We start from the raw sequence: 22,599 nt of genomic DNA, 5'->3' as shown, positions 1-22,599 counted from the left end.
CCATAGAATCAAAAAAGAGAGAGAGAGAAATTATATAGCCAATACAGGAGTTCACATGGTGGCACAGCAGAAACAGTTCCGACTAGGAACCATGAGGTTGCAGGTTCGATCCCTGGCCTCGCTCAGTGGGTTAAGGATCCAGCATTGCCATGAGTTGTGGTGTAGGTCACAGATGTGGCTCAGATCCTGCATTGCTGTGGCTGTGGCACGGGCCAGCGGCTACAGCTTTGATTAGACCCCTAGCCTAGGAATTTCCATATGCCACAAGTGTGGCCCTAAGAAAGCGAAAAAAGAAAAAGAAAAAGGAAAATAAATTATAGCCAATACAGCACAAATAACAGCTAGTGGATCCTCCTGAATAACATTTCTATATTCTCTGTTGCCTGCATTGTCATGCCAGCTGTGCCCAAGTCATCAGATGTCTATCCTGCATGCCTATTTTGGCTGTGGCCTTGGCATTGTTGGTGACTGAACTCTCAGAGAACCCTGGCACTGGAGATTCTAGATAATGGGCAGAGTGGCTCTGGGACCCTCCTGTTTTCTCATGAGAACATCACCCTTTTATTTCCAGTTCTTCCAGCCTTCTCTTGATAGCTGTATATTCCCAGGCTCAGAACCCTTGAGCTAACTTCCTATTCTTAGCCATTGAACTCTACTGAAGATGTCATCAGGAGGCAGCTGGGGGCAGAGGAGTCTAGCAACTCTAGTTAAGCCACTGCCTCTGTGCTTGTGATCTAAGGGAACTTTCATATGTGTTCATGTGAAAAGACAAGATTCATCTCTTTCCTCAAATCCTCAAATGTTCTAAAATTTACTGAGAACAATACTGATAATATTAACACCTAGCATTTATTGAATATTTAATGTATTCCAAGTGTTATCTTAAATGCTAAGTATTAACTCTTTTAACCTTCACACAACCTTCTGAGGAAGAGAGACACTAGACAACTTGCTTGTGATCACACAAATCACCAGGGCTCAGCAGCTCTGGCTTTCAGGTCAAATCTGGCTGACTGATTGCCTCTTTCAAATCTTATTTATGTATCCATTTATCTATTTATTTATTTTGTTGTAAATATAACTAACATGAAACTCATTATTTTATTAATTTAATTTAAAAAATTTTTGTGGCATTCCCATCGTGGCTCAGTGGTTAACAAATCTGACTAGGAACCATGAGGTCACGGGTTTGATCCCTGGCCTTGCTCCATGGGTTCAGGATCCGGCGTTGCCATGAGCTGTGGTGTAGGTCGCAGACGCAGCTCAGATCTGGTGTTGCTGTGGCTGTGGTGTAGGCCAGTGACTACAGCTCTGATTAGACCCCTAGCATGGGAACCTCCATATGCTGCGGGTGTGGCCCTAGAAAAGACAAAAAGACAAAATAAATAAATAAAAAATGAAAAACTTTTGCAACATTTTAACATTTGAGATATATTTGATTTATAATAGTATATGAGTTTCAGGTGTACAACAGTGATTCAATTACTTTTATAGATTATATTCCATTTAAAGTTATAAAATACTAGCTATATTCCCTGTGCTATACAATATATACTTATAGCTTATTTATTTTATATGTTGCAGTTTGTACCTCTTGATACTCTACCCCATCTAGCTCCTCCTCTCTTCCCTCTCCCCAGTGGTAACCATTAGGATGTTCTTTATAACTGTAAATATGTTTCTGTTTTGTTATATTCATGACTGTTTTATTTTTTCACCTCCATGTATCAATGATATACAGCGTTTGTCTTTCTCTGCATAACTTATTTCACCAGGCATAATATGTTCCAAGTCCACCAGTATTTTTGCAAACGTCATTCTTTTTTGTGGATGACTAGTATTCTCTTGTATATACATATCATATCTTTATCCATTCATCTGTTGGACATTTAGGTTGCTTCCATATCTTGGCTATAGTACGTAATGTTCCTATGAACATTGGGGTGCATTTATCCTTCCTAATATGTGTTTTCATTTTCTTTGGATATATACCCAGCAATGAAGTTGCTGGATTATACATTATCTCCTTTTTTAATTTTTTTGAGGAATCTTCATACTGCTTTCCATAGTGGCTTTACAAATTTACACTCCTACCAACAGTGTACAAAATGTTCCTTTTTCATTTTCACCACCATTTTTTTATTTGTGGTCTTTTTGGGGATAGCCATTTTGACAGATGTGAAGTGGTATCTTATATTGTGTTTTAGATTTGCATTTCTTTGGTAATTAGTGAAGTTGAGCTTCACTAGTCACAATTATTAAGAAATTAATCACAAATTTTTAAAGAATTTGGACTTTTTCCTAATGAGCTGGCTAAAAGCTTATTCATTTTTTTAAAGAAAATAGTTTTTTTTTCCATTTTGGGGGGTCTGTATTTCATTAATTTCCTCTTTATTATTATTTGTTTCTTTCTTATCTGACTTTGGGCTTGTTTGAGGTTTTTTTTTTTTTTCTAATTCCTTTATATGGTAGGTATGATTCAGATTTTTCTTGTTTCTTGGGTTAGGCCTGTATTGCTATAAACTTCCCTCTTAGAACTGCTTTTGCTGTGTCCCAAAGATTTTGGAATGTTGTGTTTTAATTTTTACTTTTCCTGAGGTATTTTCAGACCCCTCTCTGTGATTTTTTCATTGACACATTGGTTTTTTTAGCAGCATGTTGTTTACTTCTCATGTGTTTTTCCCATTTTTCTTCCTGTGATTGACCTCTATTTTCATGTTATTGGGGTCAGAAAAAAAAAAACTTGATATAGTATCTATCCTCTTAAATTTGTTGAAATTTGTTTTGTGTCTTAGGATGTGATCCATCCTGGAGAATGGTCTGTGTGCACTTGAAAAGAATGTGCTTTCTTGTTTTTAGATGGAATATCCTGTAGGTATTTGTTAAGATCAACTGGTCTAAGGCGTCATTTAAGACAAGTGTTTCCTTATTGGTTTTGTCTTGATAAATGAACACATTGATGTTAAGTGGAATGTTGAAATCCTCTGCTATTATTGTATTGTCAGATTTTCCCTTTCTGTCTGTTAATATTTGCTTTGAATATTTAGGTGCTCCTATATTAGGTGCATATATGTTAACGAATGTTATATATTCCCCTCTTGTATTAATGCTTTCATTATTAAATAATGCCCATTCTTTGTCTTTTGTTATGGAGTTGATTTAAAAGTCTAATTTGTCTGAAATGAGTTTTGTTACTCAGCTTTATTTTCATTTCCATTTGCATGAAGTATTTTTTTCATACCCTTTCAGTCTGTCTTTTGCTCTGAAGTGAGTCTCTTGAAAGCAGCATATAGATGGGTCACATTTTTATTCAACCATCCACCCTATGTCTTTTTATTGGAGCATTTAGTCCATTAACATTTAAAGTAATTATTGATAGGTGTGTACTTACTGCCATTTTATTACTTGTTACCTGGTTGTTTTTGTAGTTCTTCTCTATTCTTTTCTCATACTTTTAATTTCTTTGTTCTGACAATTTTCTTTAGTGGTATATTTGTGTTCCTTCCTCTCTTGTGGTTGCTATGGTATTCTTATATGTTGACCCATGACTGTATCTGCTTATTTGATACAGGTGGTCCTTTAAATCCAAGCACATTCTAAAAGATCAACATTTTTCACTCTTCCCCCATACTTTGTGTTTTTTGATGTCATATTTGACAACTTCATGTTCATCATGAAGTTATTTTAATTATTATTGATTTTACAATTTTTTTGACTTTTAATATTTGTAGCATCTTATTTAACTGGCTGATCCTTCAGCCTTTACTATATACTTGGCTACTAGTGGATCTTTTTCCTTCCTTATAGATAGTTGCTTCTTGTTGTACACTTTTATTTTTCATGAAGAGAAGACTCTTTAGCATTTCCTTAAATGTTGGTTTAGTATTGATGAACTGGATTAGTTTTTGCTTGTCTGAGACATTTTTTTATCTCTCTTTTTACTCTAAGTATCATCTTGCTGTATAGGGTACCTTACATTGCAGGTTTTTCCCTTTCAGCTCTTTGAACATATCATGCCACTCCTGACCTGCCAAATTTCTGTAGAAAAATCAGCTGACATCCTTATGGGGGTTCCCTTGTATGGGGTTGTTTTCTTATTGCTTTTACAATTCTCTCTTTATCTTTACTTGTGCCATTTTATTTTTTTATTATATTTTTTTGTCTTTTTTTGGGTCTTTTTCTAGGGCCGCACTGGCAGCATATGGAGGTTCCCAGACTAGGGGTCTAATCAGAGCTGTAGCTGCTGCTGGCCTACGCCAGAGCCACAGCAACACAGGATCTGAGCCACATCTGCGACCTACACCATACTCACAGCAACACTGGATCCTTAACCCACTGGGCAAGGCCAGGGATTGAACCTGCAACCTCATGTTCCTAGTCGGATTCATTAACCACTGAGCCATGACGGGAACTGCCCACTTTAATTATGGTATGTCTTGGTATGGATTTGTTTGGGTTCATATTGTTGGGATCCTCTGTGCTTCCTGTACCTGGATATCTGTTTCCTTCTTTACATTTGGGAAGTTTTCAGCCGTAATTTGATTAAATACATTTTTGACCTTGTTGTCTGTCTTCCCTTTCTGGGACCCCTATAAAGGGAATGTTGATAGGCTTGATGTTGTCTTTGAGATCCATTAAAATGTTCTCATTTCATTTTAAATTTTTTTTCTCTTTTGACTGGGTGTTTTCTATTATTCTATCCTCCAGATCATTTATTAATTCTTCTCTATCATCTAGTCTGCTGTTAGTTTTTTCTAACATTTTTTATTTTGGTTATTGTATTCTTCAATTCTGACTGGTTCTTTTTTATATTTTCTAGTTTTACTAAAATTCTCTCCATGCTCATTTAATTTTTTCTCTAATTCAGTTAGCATTCTTACTACTAAAGCTCTAAACTCTTTGATAGGCTCCCAGGAGGATGGTGACAGATTCCCCCCCTCTGCCGAATGTGGCTGTTCACCTTGGAGACCTGCTGTGGACATGGGTATGGCCTGGTGCACCTTTTCCCCAGAAAGTGGATGCCCAAGTTGGGCAGCAAGAAACAATGGCCTGTGAAAAACAACTGTAGATTAACACTTACAGGGATTAAATGCCTTGGGACTCGACCCCCTCCCTCTCCCTGACCCTCCACTCCTCCTTCTTCTCTGTTCCCACCATAAACTCCTGCCACAGATCATTTATAAGCCTAGCATCTTCCCATAGTTACTGATGGTATCATATTGAGCTCAGCCCATCTGCTTTGGATGTCTTAATAAGTCTTTCTTGCTTTATCAACTTGGCCTAACACATTCCTCCCTCAGCAAACCTAACACTCTTCATTTTGATAATTGTTTAATCTATTTAATTATTTATTTCTAATTATTTAATTAGATATTTAATGAAATATATTTAATTAATTGATTTTCAGGGGTTTACCCTTGCTCTTTTCATTGAAAGACATTCCTCTGCCTTATCAATTTCCTTAATTTTCTGTCTCTGTGAAAGTAGGTGCAATTTACCTATTGTGAGCTTGAAGTGGTGTTCTTTTGTGGGAGTGTCCCTATACAATCTGTATGTGCCTAGTTTTTTTTTTTTTTTTTTTTGTCTTTTTAGGGTCACACCTGCAGCATATGGAGGTTCCCAGGCTAGGAGTCTAGTCAGAGCTGTAGCCACTGGCCTATGCCATAGCCACAGCAATGCTAGATCTGAGCCACGTCTGTGACCTACACCATGGCTCAGGGCAATGCTGATCCTTAACCTACTGAGCGAGGCCAGGGATTGAACCCACAACCTCATGGTTCCTAGTTGGATTTGTTAACCACTGAGCCATGACAGGAACTCCTATGCCTAGTAGTTTTGGTGGGATAGATGGATTTGTCTGTCTTGCACTTAATTCATGTCTTTCCCTAGTGAATGTAGCCAGCCATCAACTTGATAGGTAGTGTAGCTAAAAATGTAGGATCTAGGTCCAGAGCCCAAATGTGAGCCAGGGTGTTCCCTCTGCTTGGTGGCTGTCACAACCTTTTACGGGGTAGAGTTTGGGTCCTAATGTCAAGTTCAAGCTGGCTCCCTTCTAAGTGTATTCTCTCTTCCCACCTAACACTGGTACTCTCACTCCAGAGATGTGCAGTGTTGGAGCAGGAGGGGCTGGTTCAGGTGCTTGGCATGGGTCAAGGCTCTGGCTATGGTGGTCCAGCTGCACTCAGACACCAATATTATTTCTGATGTGGTACCTGTGTAAGCACTAATAATGGCTGCCCCTGCCCTACTCAGATGGTGCTGCAGTTCTGAGCCACATGTTTCCCTGACAGCTGAGCTCTCTCTTCAGCTGAGGTAGCCCTTCCCCTGGAGTGGTGATAAATTGTGAAGCAAGGGGGACAGAGTGGTTGCTGGTTCAGGTGCATGTGTGCTGGAGTGGTCATGGACAACTGGACAGTGACTGGTACAGTTTCAATCCACATTTTTTGCCTTGTTTCAGGGGTAAGCAAGCATGCGTGCATTCCTCACAACTGAGTCCAAACTTCCCACAGTCCTTCTGTTAATCCAACCAGCTCTCCAACCAGGCAGACTTATCTTCCCGGTGTTTGATCCCCTGGATCACCCAATATGTAGCTCAAACCACTCACTCCCCAGGAAGGATCTCTGCCTGTGTAATCTCTCTTCGCTTCCTCCTCTCAGGGGCACAAGTCTCACCCTTATCACTTCCTTTCTATTCTTATCCAATACCAAGTGGATTTTTTTTTTAATGCATTGATGGTACAGCAGTCTTTCTGATAGTTTCCAATTAGTTTTTAGTGAGAATTGTCCCATATGTAGATATATTTTGATGTGTTCATGATGGGAGGTTAAGTTCTATGTCCTCCTACTTTATCATCTTTATCTACCTTTTCTTCATTTTATTTTCTTTCTATCCCTCAGAATAAATAATTCCAATTGTCCTATCTTCAAGTTGGCCAATTCTTTAAACTTCTGCCTGCTGAAATCTGCTAGGCTTTTAAAAAAGATATTTATCTTGATTTTTTTTTGTCAGTTCAGTTACTGTACTTTTCAGAATTTCGTTCTTTTAAAAAACAATTTCTATCTTTTTTGTTGATATTCTCATTTATATTGTTTTCTTGATTTCCTTTTAGTTCTTTTTTCTTGTTGTCCTTTAGTCTTTTAAATATATGTAAAACAATGGTTTTAAAATAGTTGCCTTGGAGTTCCCATTCACGGCACAGTGGAAACAAATCCAACTAGGAACCATGAGGTTGTGGGTTTGATCCCTGGCCTCACTCAGTGGGTTAAAGATCTGGCATTGCCATGAGCTGTGGTTGCAGATGTGACTTGGATCCTGCATTGCTGGGGCTGTGGTGTAGGCTGGCAGTTGTAGCTCTGATTTGACACCTAGACTGGGAACCTCCATATGCCACAGGTGTGGTGCTAAAAAAAGCAATAAATAAATAACCTAAAATATCTGACTTGTAAATCTGATGTTTGGGCTTCGTCAAAGTTGGTTACTGTCAATTATTCACTTCCTCCTAAGAGCCATGTTTTTCTGTTAATTTGCATGCTTCCGATTCTTTTGCTTAAAATTGGGCATTTGGCTATTATAATGTCATAGCTAAGGAAATCAGATTCACCCCATTCCCCAAAGTTTGCTTTTTTTTTATTGTTGAAGGCTGTATTTGTCTGTTTTGAGAATTTTCAAAACTATTTTTTCAAAAGACATTACCTTTGTTTATTACTGAATTCTCTCTTCCTTTAGCTTGTGTTCAGGTAATATTGGAACAGATTTATTTGAATACTAAGGGCCTTCCTAATATTTACAGGTTGGCTCTGCTGAGCACTCCTTCATCACTTATCTAGCCTAGCTCTGAACCTAAAAATCAGCCCAAGGTGAAAGCTTAAATCCTTCTTGGGTCTTTTCTGAGTACGTATCTTGCCTGAGCTTGTGCATACTTTCTAACTTCTCCAGGACACACCACAAATTTTGAATGTCCTAATTTCCCAAATAGTCCCACCCTAGTTTCTCCTCCACTCCTTACATGGTATTTTGTATGTCTTCACCTTGAATCTCTTGCTATAGGCATCTTTGGGTCTGTTTGTAGTCATTGTGTAGCTTTTATAAGTAGTGCCCATCATTTTTGTACTTGAGTCATCAGTTAACCAAGACAGAGATAAACATCTTGCATCAGCAATTGGGTATCCCCTAGATAGGTCAGAATAGATACACACAATAATTTGCAAGTAAAATCTGCTTCCTTCAGTTCACAGGGAAGAATTGGGAACCATTTAGAGACAGGGACTGACATTATGCTGGGAAGGTATTGTCATGAGGGTGTGTAAAAATGCCATATAATTTTCCTTCTATTTTGAAGATGATTTTTCTTGTTGGGCCTTTTGTTTTTTGCTGTAAAATCTTACCGTTTTCCAGAATTCTCACAAAGTTGTTTCAGTTTCTGATTTTAAAAAGAAGTTTCTGTGAAAAAAAATGAAAGCTTAGAGCTTTTGAGTCTGCCATTTTTCTGCCATCCTCTTTGATAATGAAGTTTTGAACAGAACTTATATTACAGGAGGGATCAGGGCAAGAATGTAGGGAAACAATGTGGAATCTGAATCTTACTAAAATGTGGTTCGATACTTTTTTTTTTTTAGGTATTGGGGAAAATGGAGAATAAAATGGACATGTTGAGTTCTTTGTTTAAAAGACTGAAATAGAAACTGTTTGCTTTCACCTTTGAAATCGTAATTTTCTCTCAGCCATCTCACAAGTGTTTTTGAGTCATTACACTACTGAAGCCAATCAAATGTCCTTCTCTGAGAAAAGAAATTGATAAGACCCTCATCATCCTTACAGAAGCTGCTGACAGCCCTCATCAGTCTTGTTGGTATTCATCTTACAGTAATCAAAATTAAATACCTTGCTGCTGGCACAGCAAAAAAATTAAATAAGTTGACCTGACAGAGATAGGCTAGTTACATATATGCTATAAATGGTAGGTAGATATAAACAATCTAGATTTTGGAAGAATAAAGACTAATTTAAATAAAGATGAGGTGGGAAAACACAGGTTTATTTTTATTTTATATTTTTTGCTTTTTTTTTTTTTAGGGCCACACCCATGGCATATGGAGGTTCCCAGGCTAGGGTTCCAATCAGAGCTGTAACTGCCTGCCTATGCCACAGCCACAGCAATACCAGATCCAAGCTGTGTCTTGGACATACACCACAGCTCATGGCGTGGCCAGATCCTTAACCCACTGAGCAAGGCCAGGGATCGAATCTGTAACCTCATGGTTTCTAGTTGGATTCATTTCCACTGCACCACAATGGGAACTTCAAGTTGTACTCTCTTTTTAGTAAACAGGAGCCTTACTGATGGGGTAGTAAGTTATAAGAGGGAAGGGAAGTGGTCTCTAGGCTTTTGCTTAAGTTTTTTAGTGATCCTGTGACCCTGGGCAGTGGACCTTCACAAGTTGATCTTAGCTTTTTCCACCTTTAGGTGGGACAGGTAGACTAGAGGGCCTGGAGTTGGGTATTTTCCTTCTTCCAGGTGGAAGACTCAATGAAGGTGGAGTTGGCTATTTTCTGTCCCCTGTTCAATTAGTCCCCATTGGTTATGGTTTGGCAAAATATTTTCTCTGGATGGAAGACCTTATTGAGAACAGAATGCTGTATGTGCTTTTCAGAATGGCTCCTTTCCCTCTCTTTCTGGAAGCATGAGGGGAATTTTCTCAGATATTCACTCTGAGAGCCTGGTAGGACTCCCAGAGATAAAAAAGTTTTGGGGTCTCCCTTGAGACTGATCTGCCCTGCTGTTTTTAACTCTCAAACTTGTCCACAGTGAGCCTCCAGCAAATTTGACAATTACATTTTAATTTTTTATACCCTGATACTGGTGTCCACAGAGGTTTCTGTTTCCTGGGCATCTATGGTTAGTTGTGTTTCTCTATTCTCCTCTCTATATCTCAATTTTGGGAGCAATGCTTTGTCTTGTGATGGATTTAAGAAGAGAAGTTTTTTTTTAAGTTTGTTCAGCTCTTTTTTTTTTTTTTTTTTTTTGGTGTGAGTATGGGAATTACAGTTTCCAAATTTTGTGCTGAAATGTCATTGATTGATTTTGGTATGCTAAGTCAACCTTGCATTTTTGGGCTAAATTCTTCCCATGATATATGTTGATGGATTGTTTGCTAATACCTTGTTGAGGATTTTATCTGTAGGTTCATGAAGGATATTCCTTTCTTGTGATTTTTTTGTCTGACTTTTATATCTAGATGATATTGATCTCATTGAGTGAATTGGTAGATTTGCTCTTCCTCTATATTCTGAAAGATTTTATGAAGAATGGGTATTATTCGTTCTTTAAATATTTGATAGGATTCAATAAGAAAGTCATCTGGACCTGAGCTTTTCATTATGAGAAAATTTTAAATTACTAATAAAATTTATTTACCTGTCATGGGATTACTCAGATTTTTAATATCTTCTTGTGTCATTTCTGATATTTTGGGTCTTTCTCAGAATTTGTCCACTTGATATAAGATATCTAATATATTGGCCTAAGGTTACTCATAGTATTCTTTTTAATACTTTTAATTTATGTATTGTTGGTAGTGGTGTTACCTCTTTTATATCTGATGCTAATAGGTTTTATCTTTTCTCTTTCTTTTCATAGTCAGTTTAGCTAAAGATTTGGCAATTTATTAATTAATTTATTTATTTTTGTCTTTTTGCCATTTCTTGGGCCGTTCCTGCGTTATATGGAGGTTCCCAGGCTAGGGGTTTAATCGGAGCCATAGCTGCTAGCCTATGCCAGAGCCACAGCAACGCGGGATCCGAGTGGCATCTATGACCTAAACCACAGCTCACGGCAATGCCAGATCGTTAACCCACTGAGCAAGGGCAGGGATCAAACCCGCAACCTCATGGTTTGTAGTCAGATTCGTTAACAACTGCACCACGACGGGAACTCCAGATTTAGCCATTTAATTTATCTCTTCAAACAGCCACCTTTTGGATTGATTGACTTTTGCACTGTTTCTCTGTTTTCTCATTTACTTATTTTCACTCTAATCTTCATTATTTCCTTATTTCTGCTGGCATTTGCTTTGTTTTTCTCTTCTAGGTTTGTGGGGGTATTGTTTGTTTGTTTTTTAGGGCTACATCTGCAGCATTTAGAAGTTTGCAGGCTAGAGGCCCAATTGGAGCTGTAGCTGCCAGCCTAAACCACATACACAGAAAAACCAGGTCTGAGCCACATCTGCTACATACATCACAGCTCATGGCAACACTGGACTCTTAACCCACTGAGTGAGGCCAGGGATCAAACCTGCATCCTCATGCTACTAGTCAGATTCACAACCCACTGAGCCACAACTGGAAATCCTCTCTTCTAGCGTTTTTTAAAATACAAATTTAAGTTATTCACTTGAAACTTTTCTTCCTTTTAAACATGAGCTTTAAAGATATAAATGTCTCTTCAAGCACTACTTTAGTACATCTTGTCAATTTTAATGCATTGTGACTTTATAATCTTTCATTTCAAAATATAGTCTAATATCCCTTGTGATTTGTTCTTGATGTATAGTTTTAAAGTATGGATTTTAATATTTAAATATTTGGGTATGTATATGTTTGTGTTTATTTCTAGTTTAATGATTTTGTGGTCAGATGTCATACTAATATGATTTAAACTTTTTAAATTATTTAAGATTTAGTTTATGCACTAGAACTGTTATGTTTAGCATCGGCCTAGCTGTGCTTTTAGTGATGTGTACTCTGAACGAGAAGAGTTCTATACAAGCTATTTTAAGACAGGATTGTTAATAGTGTTACTAAAACTTAAATGATTTCTAACATTTTGTCTAGTTGTTCTATTAATTACTATGATTTCGGCTGCTCCCTCCCCAATGCCTAACTCCCCAACCCAACCCCTACTCCACCAGCCCTGCTGAGTGGGGGGAGACTGAGAAAACACTGTACCTAGGGCCACAGAGGTTGGCATGGGGCCTCTGGCCCAGCCCCAGATGCAAACCATCCCCACCCCTCTGTTCTCAACCCCTTGCCTTGTTTGTGGGGGAAGGACATTGGAAAAAAAGCTCTCGGGAATATTCATAAATGTGCCTTTCTCTGGCGGTGGCCATTTTGGGAAAATCTGGCCCCATTCTTCAGTCAGTGCTGAGAAGCCCCAGGGCAAACAACAATCCAGGTGGGATCACAGCCCCACCCCTCAGTAAACAGGCTATGTAAAGACCCCCAGGCACACAGCCACCCCTAATCCCATCCAGAGACAAAGCCCCACCCATGAGAGGGATAAGAATCAGCTCCACCTACCAGTGGGCAGGCATCAGCCCCTCCCATCAGGAAGCCAACAGCAAGCCTCCATACCAACTTCATCCACAAGAGGGGCAGACACCAGAAGTAAGAGAGGCTACAACTCTAATCTGTAAAAAGGTCACCACACCAAAAATCTATAAAACTGAAAAGACAGAGAACTATACCTCAGATGAGTGAGAAAGAAAAACTCCCAGAAAATCAGCTAAGTGATGAGGAGATTCTCAGCCTCCAGGAAAAAGACTTTAGACTGTTGATGATGAAGATGATGCATGACACTGGAAATAAACTAGAGGCAAAGATGGATAACTTACAGGAAACACTCACCAAAGAGATACAAGATATAAAACTCAAACAAGGAGATGCAAAATACAGTAACTAAAATAAAAAATTCATTAGAAGCAGCTAACAGCAGAATACCAGAGGCAGAAGAACGAATAAGCGAGGTGGAGGACAGATTAGTAGAAATTACAGATGCAGAACAGAAAAGAGAAAAGAGATTGAAAACAAATGAAGAGAGTCTCAGAGAACTCTGGGACAATGTTAAATGCACCAATATCCACATTATAGGGGTGTCAGAGAGAGAAGAGGACAGAAAAAAAATTCCAAGAGATAATAGCCAAAAACTTCCCTGACATGGAAGAGGAACCACTCACTCAAATTCAGGAAGCACAATGAGTACCATATAAAATAAACTCAAGGAGGAATATGCCAAGACACATATTAATCAGGCTGACCAAAATTAAAGTAAAAAAAAAATCTTGAAAGCAGCTAGGGAAAAGACACAAATAACATACAAGGGAACCCTGATAAGGTTATCAGCAGATTTTTCAGCAGAAACTCTGCAGGCCAGAAGGGAGTGGCATGATATACTCAACGTGATGAAAGGAAAAAAACCTCCAACCAAGATTACTCCACCCAGCAAGGCTCTCATTCAGATTTGAAGGAGAAATCAAAACCTTCACAGATAAGCAAAAGCTAAGAGAATTCAGCACCACTAAACCAGCTTTACAACAAATACTAAAGGAACTTCTCTAGGCAGAAAAGAAAAGACAGCAACAGGAAACAAAAATACCACAAATGACAAGGCTCACCAGTAAAGGTATATATACAGTAAAGATAAGAAATATACTGTATATATACAGTAAAGATAAGAAATCATCCATGCACAATTATGCCGCCAAAATCAGAAATCCTGAGAAGAGGTGGGTACAAATGCAGGACACTGGAGATGAACTTGCAATTAAGAGAATAACAACTTCAAACAATCTCAGATATATATATAGACTCATATAAAACTTCAGAATAACTGCAAACCAAAAATCTACAATTGATACACAAACAAATAAGAAAAATCAACTCAAATACGAAACTAAAGATAGTCATCAAACCAGAAGAGGAGAGAGCAAGAGAAGGAGGGAAGAAAAAAGAGCAACAAACACAAATCCAAAGCAATTAATAAAATGGCAATAAGAACATACATATCAATAATTACCTTAAATGTAAATAGACTAAATGCCCCAACCAAAAGACATAGACTGGCTGAATGGATACAAAAACAAGGTCCATATATATGCTGTCTCCAAGAGACCCACTTCACTTCTAGGGACCCATACAAATTGAAAGTGAGAGGATGGAAGAAAATATTTCATGCAAACAGGGATCAAAAGAAAGCTGGAGTAGCAATATTCATAACAGACAAAATACATTTTAAAGTGAAGAATATTTTAAGGGACAAAGAAGGTCACTACATAGTGATCAAAGGATCAATCCAAGAAGAAGATACAACAATTTTAAATATCTATGCACCCAACATAAGTTCACCACAACATATAAGGCAACTGCTCACAACCTTAAAAGGACAAATCGACAATAACACAATCATAGTGGGGAACTTTATCACCCCACTTACAGCAATGGACAGAGATCATCCAGACAGAAAATCAATAAGGAAACACAGGCTCTGAATGAAACATTAGACCAGATGGACTTAATAGATATTTATAGGACATTCCATCCAAAAGCAACAGAATACACATTCTTCTCCAGTGCACATGGAACGTTCGCTAAGATTGATTACATCCTGGGCTACAAACCCAACCTCAGTAACTTCATGAAAATTGAAATCATATCAAGCATCTTTTCTGACCACAATGCTATATGACTGGAAATCAACAAGAAGAAGAAGAAACCTGCAAAAAACACAAATACGTGGAGACTCAACAACATGCTACTCAACAACCAATGGGTCACTTAAGAAATCAAAGAGGAAATTAGAAAATACCTAGAAGCAAATGACAACATAGATATAACAATCCAGAATCTATGGGATGCAGCAAAAGCTGTTCTGAGAGGAAAGTTTATAGCAATACAAGCCCACCTCAGGAAACAAGAAAAAGCTCAAATAAACAAGCTAACTTTACATCTGAAGATGCTCCAGAGAGAAGAAGAGACAAGACCTAAAGGTAGTAGAAGGAAAGAAATCATAAAGATCAGAGCAGAAATCAATGAAATAGAAACAAAGAAAACCATGGAAAAGATCAATGAAATGAAAAGCTGGTTCTTTGAAAAGATCACCAAAATTGATAAACCCCTAGGCAGACATATCAAGCAAAAAAGAGAGAGGACTCAAATCAATAAAATTAGAAATGAAAAAGGAGAAGTAACAACAGACATCACAGAAATACAAAGGATCATAAGAGACTACTATATGCAACTATATGCCAGGAAAATGGAAAACCTAGAAGAAATGGACAAATTCTTGGAAAAGTACAATCTTCCAAGACTAAACCAAGATGAAATAGAAAAGATGAATGGACCCATCATAAGAACTGAAATTGAAACCGTGATTAAAAAACTTCCAACAAACAAAAGTTCAGGACCAGATGGCTTCATAGGCGAATTCTATCAAACATTTAGAGAAGAGCTAACACCTATCCTTCTGAAACTATTTCAAAAAGTTGCAGAGGAAGGGATACTCCCAAACTCATTCTATGAGGCCACCATCACCTTCATACCCAAACCAGACAGAGATACCACAAAAAAAAGAAAAGTACAGGCCAATTTCACTGATGAACATTGATGCAAAATCCTCAACAAAATACTAGCAAACCACGTCCAACAATACATTAAAAGGATTGTACATCATGATCAAGTGGGATTTACCCCAGGGATGCAAGGGTTCTTCAATATCCGCAAATCAATCAGTGTGATACACCATATTAACAAACTGAAGAATAAAAACTATATGATCCTCTCAACAGACGTGGGAAAAGCCTTTGACAAAATTCAACACCCAATTCTGGTAAAAACCCTTCAGAAAGTGGGCATAACGGGAACCTACCTCAAAATAATACAGGCCATATATGACAAACCCACAGCAAACATCATTCTCAATGGTGAAAAGCTGGAAGAATTCCTGCTGAGATCAAGGACAAGACAAGGATGTCCACTCTCACCACTGCTATTCAACATAGCTTTGGAAGTCCTAGCTACAGCAATCAGAGAAGGAAAAGAGATAAAAGGAATCCAAATTGGAAAGGAAGAAGTAAAACTATCACTGTTTTCAGATGACATGATACTATACCTAGAGAGTCCTAAAGACTCTACCAGAAAACTGTTAGAACTCATCCATGAATTTGGCAAAGTCACAGGATACAAAATTAATCCACAGAAATCAACAGCATTTCTATACACTAACAATGAAAGAGAAGAAAGACAAATTAGGGAAGCAATCCCATTTACCACTGCATTCAAAAGAATAAAATACCTAGGAGTAAACCTACCTAAAGAGACAAAACACCTGTACTCTGAAAACTATAAGACACTGATGAAAGAAATGAAAAATGACACAAATAGATGGAAAGACATACCATGCTCTTGGATTGGAAGAGTTAATATTATCAAAATGACTATACTACCTAAGGCAACCTACAGATTCAATGCAATCCCTATCAAATTACCAAGGACATTTTTCACAGAACTCAAACAAAATATTTTAAAGTTTGTTTGGAAGCACAAAAGACCCAGAATAGCCAAAGACATCCTGAAAAAGAAAAATGGAGCTGGAGGAATCCGGCTCCCAGACCTCAGACTATACTACAAAGCAACAATCATTAAAACCATATATGGTACTGGAACAAAGACAGAAATATAGATCAGTGGAACAGGATAGAAAGCCCAGAATTCAACGCATGCAGCTTCAGCCAACTAATCTATGACAAAGGAGGCAAGAATATACAATGGAGAACAGACAGCCTGTTCAATGAATGGTGCTGGGAAAACTAGACAGCCCCATGGAAAAGAATGAACTTAGGACAGTCCCTAACACCATACATAAAAATAAACTCAAAATGGATTAGAGACCTAGATAGAAGACCAGACACTACAAAACTCTTAGAGGAAAACATAGGCCAAACCCTCTCTGACATAAACGACAGCAACATCTTCTCAGATCCACCTCTGAGTAATGACAGTAAAAACAAAAATAATCAAATGGGACCTAATACAACTTAAAAAGTTTCTCCACAGCAAAGGAAACCCTAAAGAAAACACAAAGACAACCCACAGAATGGGAGAAAATCTTTGCAAGTGAATCAACTGATAAGGCATTAATCTCCAAAATTTATAAACACCTTCTGAAGCTCCATACCAAAAAAACCAAACCACCCCATCAAAAAATGGGCAGAAGTTCTAAACAGACAATTCTCCAAAGAAGACATACAGATGGCCAAAAAACACATGAAAAGATGTTCAACATCTCTCATTATTAGAGCAATGCAAATCAAAACAACTGTGAGGTACCATCTTACACCAGCCAGAATGGCCATCATCAAAAAGTCTACAGACAATAAGTGCTGGAGACCGTGTGGAGAAAGAGGAACCCTATGACACGGTTGGTGGGATTGCAAATTGGTGCAACCACTGTGGAAAGCAGTATGGAGATTCCTCAGAAAACTAAACATAGATCTACCATTTGAACCAGCAATCCCACTCCTGGGCATCTATCCAGAGAAAACCATGATTCGCAAAGACACATGTACTCTGATGTTCACTGCAGCACTATTTGCAACAGCCAAGACATGGAAACAACCTAAATGTCCATCAACGGAGGAGTGGATAAAGAAGACATGATACATATACATAAGGGAATATTACTCACCCATTAAAAGGAATGAAATACTGGCATTTTAGCAACATGGATGGACCTAGAAATTATCATGCTAAGTGAAGTCAGTCATACAATGAAACACCAACCTCAAATGCTTTCACTGACTATGGAATCTGAAAAAAGGAAACAATGAACTTCTTTGCAGAACAGATACTGACTCACAGACTTTGAAGAACTTATGGTTTCCAAAGGAGACACTTCGGGGCGTGGGGGGATGCACTGAGGTTGTGGGATAGAAATCCTATAAAATTGGATTGTGATGATCATTGTACAACTATAAATGTAATAAATTCACTGAGTAATAAAAATTAAAAAACATTTAAACTATATATATATCTATCATCTATCTATCCATCTATCTATATATCATCTATTTATCTATAAAACATGTAAAGAAAACAATTAAATGGCCAAGAAACATAATAGGATGCTGAAATTCAGGTGTGAACAACAACAGCAAAAAAGAATGGAAGTAACAGCCTCCTTACTACAGAATTAAAAAGTCACTCAGTTAAGTGCTATAGATGCCACATCACCTTCTGGAGTTTATCAGATTAACCAGCACTGCTTAGAGAACATCTCAATTGAACCTATCATGAGATTTAGAAATATCTGCCAAAAATATCCCCCCCAAATTTAGAAATATCTGCCAAAAATAATTTAAAAAATATCCCCAAATTGTTACACTTGAAATTAGTTTCTAAGTATACCTGATGTTAGAGAAGGTAAGTTTACTCCAGATCTTTAAATATGAAAGTATTCAAAAAGAGTATTACATCATAGAGTTGATCTCCACATATCTTGGCCATCACAAACTAACTTGGCTGATCATGAGAGTCAGATGGAGGAACATTTAGAAAACTAAATTCTCACACCACCAATTAACTCCTGCAAAATGAAAAGCCTAGTTCAGAATCTTATGTATAAATACAGTTCCTGGGTTACCTACATAAGGAGACAGTTATCCAAGCCATATTCTGGGTGGTGATGGCTTCTCCCTTGTCCTTCATGCACGGATGTCATCTCAGTCACAAAAGGGCCAGATACATGCGCCCTCATTGGACCATGAACTGTTTCCATACTCGCAGAAAATTTTATTTATGTCATTCTTTCAGAAAAATATGACTTTCCAATTTTTTGAGAATTTTCCAGTTGAGTATGGATGTCCTTTTATCTGAAGAAATTTGAATCTTGATTGTGAACAGAGATTAAGAATATTCATGGCAGGTAGAATTTCTCCTATGAACAAACAAATGTTTAATCAACATTTTGATTGAAGGGAAAGTTGTAAATTTTGGATGAATTGTTTAGATTAAAAAAATGCTATTTGAGTTTTACCAATCAAATTGAAATAGTGAAACAGCCTTTGCCACGTTTTGATTCTCAACTAGTTATAATATCTGGTTTTCATTCCATATTGTTGAACTTTGGGTTTCTTGGAGGATGAAGAATAATTTGGTATACATACTCTATTGTTTTGATTAAATCATTTTAATTTGTGAAAAAGCCAGTCAAGTCATTACTGGTACAGGCAAATACTCTCTGAGGTAAGGGCAAAGGTCTGGAAACACTTTATCTACGTTTAACTGCAGCACATATTATTGAGTCATTCATTTGGGGCATCTACAAGGGTGATCATTATCTAATTAAATTCTTAGGGACCTTAGTCATAATTTTGAAGGTAGACTCTTTATCTCCAGATAATCACCTTATATAATAGGACTTACAAAAAATTATAAAAGAATAAATAGAGGTCAGATCACCAAAAGGGAAAAAGCCCAGCCTGGGTAGAAATGAAATATGTACAAATTTTCTTATTTAAATCATTACCCCCAAAATAGGCAAAACTGTTTAAAAATTGTCTTTGCAGATGACATCTGACCTAATTTCCAGAAGGTTATGAATGCAAACTTCAGAACAAATCATTTAAAACTTGTTTCTAATGCAGATAAAGTCTGTGACAAAATTTGCCCCAGATTTTCAAGCGGCATGTTGATAAAATTTGTGTTCATGTAAGAGTGGAGATAGAGAAACATTTGTGGGACTAATTGTATTTATCTCAATGTGCTTCTTATGAAGGATTCACCAAAAAAACCTATACACACACACACACACACACACACACACACACACACATATGCCACAAAATGTTGCAATACATTTCAAAGGACTTAAATCATACAGACTATCTATCTATAGAGATAGATGTATAGATATGTAATAAAGAAAATGTAATTCAACTAGAAATTGCTAACAAAAATATAATATTTTCCAAATATATGCAAATTAAGCAACACAAGTCTAATTTAACCATGAACATTTTGAAAAATAAAATTTCAAGAGAAATATAATGGTATACATATATAAAAGATATATTAAAGATATTGATGAATTATATGTATAAACTACATACAATTTGTGCTACATATGATGTATGTAATATTAACTAGGTGCAGCTAAAGGAGTGGCTAGAGAGACATTTACAGCTTTAAAATCAAGTATTAGAAAACAAGAAATATTACAAGAAATGACCTAAGCTTCTATGTCAAAAAGTAGAAAAGGAAAATAAAATAAGTACAGAAAACATTATAGCATAGAAATAGGATATAGGAGAAATAAATCATTGAAATAAATATTGATTGAGGAGTTCCTGTGGTGCCTCAGCAGCAATGAACCCAACTAGTATCCATGAGGACATGGGTTCAATCCCTGGCCTCACTCAGTGGGTTAAGGATTCAGCATTGCTGTGGGCTGTAGTGTAGGTCACAGACGTGGCTCAGATCTGGCATTGCTATAGCTGTGGCAACTACAACTTCGATTTGTCCCCTAGGCCAGGAACTTCCATATGCCACAGGCATGGCCTTAAAAAGACTCTCTCTCTCTCTATATATATAAAACATATGAAGATATATGTAAAACATATGAATATGTTTATATCCCTATATAAACACACACATGCACACACATATATATAATATGTTTATATCTATAAAACATATGAATCCAGGAATTGGTTCAATGAAAGTTTGATAAAATTGATAAGCTTCTAGCAAAGTGGATTTAGAAGAATACAGAAAAAATAAATTATCAATCAAGAATCAAGAAAATGTCATCACTGCAGATCATACAGAACTTAAAAAGATACTAAAGCATATGATAAATGAATTTATGATAAAATACTTCTCAACTAAGTAAATTGTCACTGCTTTGAAACACACAACCTTCTAAATAAACACACTAATAAAATGATGTAAAGCTAAAATAATCTACTACCCAATACAATCAATTATTTGGAGTCCTTCCTTTCCCTAAACAGAATTCTATCCCCATAGAGCTTTACTAATGAATTCTATACAAAAATTAAACAAGAAATAGTACCAATCCTACCTAAACAATTTTAGAAATGGGAGGAAATTATTATATACCCCAACTCATCTTATGCACCCAGCATAACCTTTATACTAGAATGAAACAAGGGATCAAAACAAAAATAATCAAATTGATATCCCACATCAATATAAACACAAAATTCTAAACACAATACTTATGAGTTTTTTGGATGTTTTATTTTGGGATTTTTTTTTCTTGTAATGGTTTATGAGGCAGGTCTGGAGCAGTGCTTGGTCAGGGGCTAATTATGTACCACTACTGATGCAAAATCTTTCTAATATTCAGCCCATTGCAATGGTCCTGTGAACCACACATTTTTCTAGCTGGTGAGAATAGGCACCATTCCTGGTCCAATGTGAGCATCAGGGACCCTTCTCTCTAATCCAGCTCAGTAAAACTTTCATCAGCCTCTAGCAGTTTCCTCAAATCCATGAATTGATGGGAATCCTCTCCAGATCTCCAACATCCCCTCCCTCAATCTCTCTTAATCTCTCTTTCAACCCTCCAAGTATAGCCTATGTAATATTCTATCATCAGAATTCTATCTGCCTTGGTTCATTGGTTTCCTCAGACACTCAACACCATCTCAACTCAGAAAGTCTACCAGGATCTTCTGAGGTATCTCTCACTGTATCAAAACTTAGAAACATTTTAAAGGTAATAAAGTGGAAAAATCCTAGAGCCCTACCTGTTTGTTTCCCATTGCTCAATGTTCACTGGAAATTGCTTCTGGCATCCAGTGTTTTGAAAATAATGATTTCATATTATTTGTTTCCTTGGTTTTATAAAAACCTATACATGAATATTTATAGCAGTTTTATTCACAATCTCAAATAGCTAGAAACTATCTCTTAATAGAGAAAAGTATAAACAGTGATACAGGGGATACAGTTTAGACTACTACTCAACAATGAAATTAACTACTGGTAATTATAATAATATGTATAAATTTCAAATGCAGGATACTAGGAACAAGAAGCCAGATTTAAAAGACAAAATACTGGGCATGACCTTACATACAGAAAATGCAAAAAAAAAAAAAAAAAAAAAAAAAAAAGAAAAAGAAAAAAAGAAAAAAAACCTCACCAAAAATTGTTAGAACTAATAACCAAATTCAACAAAGCTACAAGATACAAAAATCAACAAAAAATAATTTCATTTATATACTTCCATATGAATCATTTGAAAAGCAATTTCATTTTAATTTTGTAAATAGTCCCATTTACAATGGAAGCAAAAAAAAAATAAAATGATTAGGTATTCACATGAGTTGAGGGATATATAAGTTAATTTGACTGTGGTAATCATTTCACAGTGTATATATATATATATGTAAAGTCATGTGTATATATATATATATGTAAAGTCATGACATCATACACCTTAAATACATACAATTATTTTAATGGCCACAACCATGGCATATGGAGATTCCCTAGGCAGGTATTGAATCCAAGCCCTAGCTGAGAACTATGCCACAGCTATGGCAAGGCCAGTTTCTTTAACCCACTGTGCCAGGCCTGGAATGGAACCTGTGCCTCTACAGCAACCCAAGTCACTGCAGTTGATTTGTAACCAATCACAACACAGAAGGAACTCCAAATATATGCAATTTTAATTTCTCAATTATACTTCAATAAAGCTGGAAGACAAAAAGACAAAACTGTTAGAATGGAAATGAGTCAGTGTTTTCCAAGACAAGTGTTTTCCAAGGTACAGGCAGGAGGTGACACAAAGAGGCATG

The 22,599-nt window shown here is 36.8% G+C and overlaps 1 protein-coding gene across 7 annotated transcripts in view; it reads right to left on the bottom strand.

Moving 5' to 3' along the window:
* LOC110258480 (protein FAM240B-like) overlaps positions 1-22,599 on the bottom strand; it is a 135,199-nt gene that overhangs the window by 53,288 nt on the left and 59,312 nt on the right. The window contains exon 1 of one of the 7 annotated variants that reach the window (XM_084979673.1): positions 18,411-18,515. The exons of the other annotated variants lie outside the window; for them this stretch is intronic. The gene's annotated coding sequence lies outside the window, so the exon portion shown is untranslated. Of the gene's footprint in view, positions 1-18,410; positions 18,516-22,599 lie in introns of those variants that run through there. 7 annotated transcript variants of the gene reach the window in all.

Source organism: Sus scrofa, chromosome 10, assembly GCF_054392235.1.
Source record: "Sus scrofa isolate SSC_HxYL_T2T_F1_AM1 chromosome 10, Sscrofa_HxYL_maternal_Yorkshire_Landrace_v2.0, whole genome shotgun sequence".
Taxonomy (NCBI): domain Eukaryota; kingdom Metazoa; phylum Chordata; class Mammalia; order Artiodactyla; family Suidae; genus Sus; species Sus scrofa.
The sequence above is the reverse complement of the archived record's forward strand: the minus strand, read 5'-3'. Positions and strand labels throughout refer to the sequence as shown.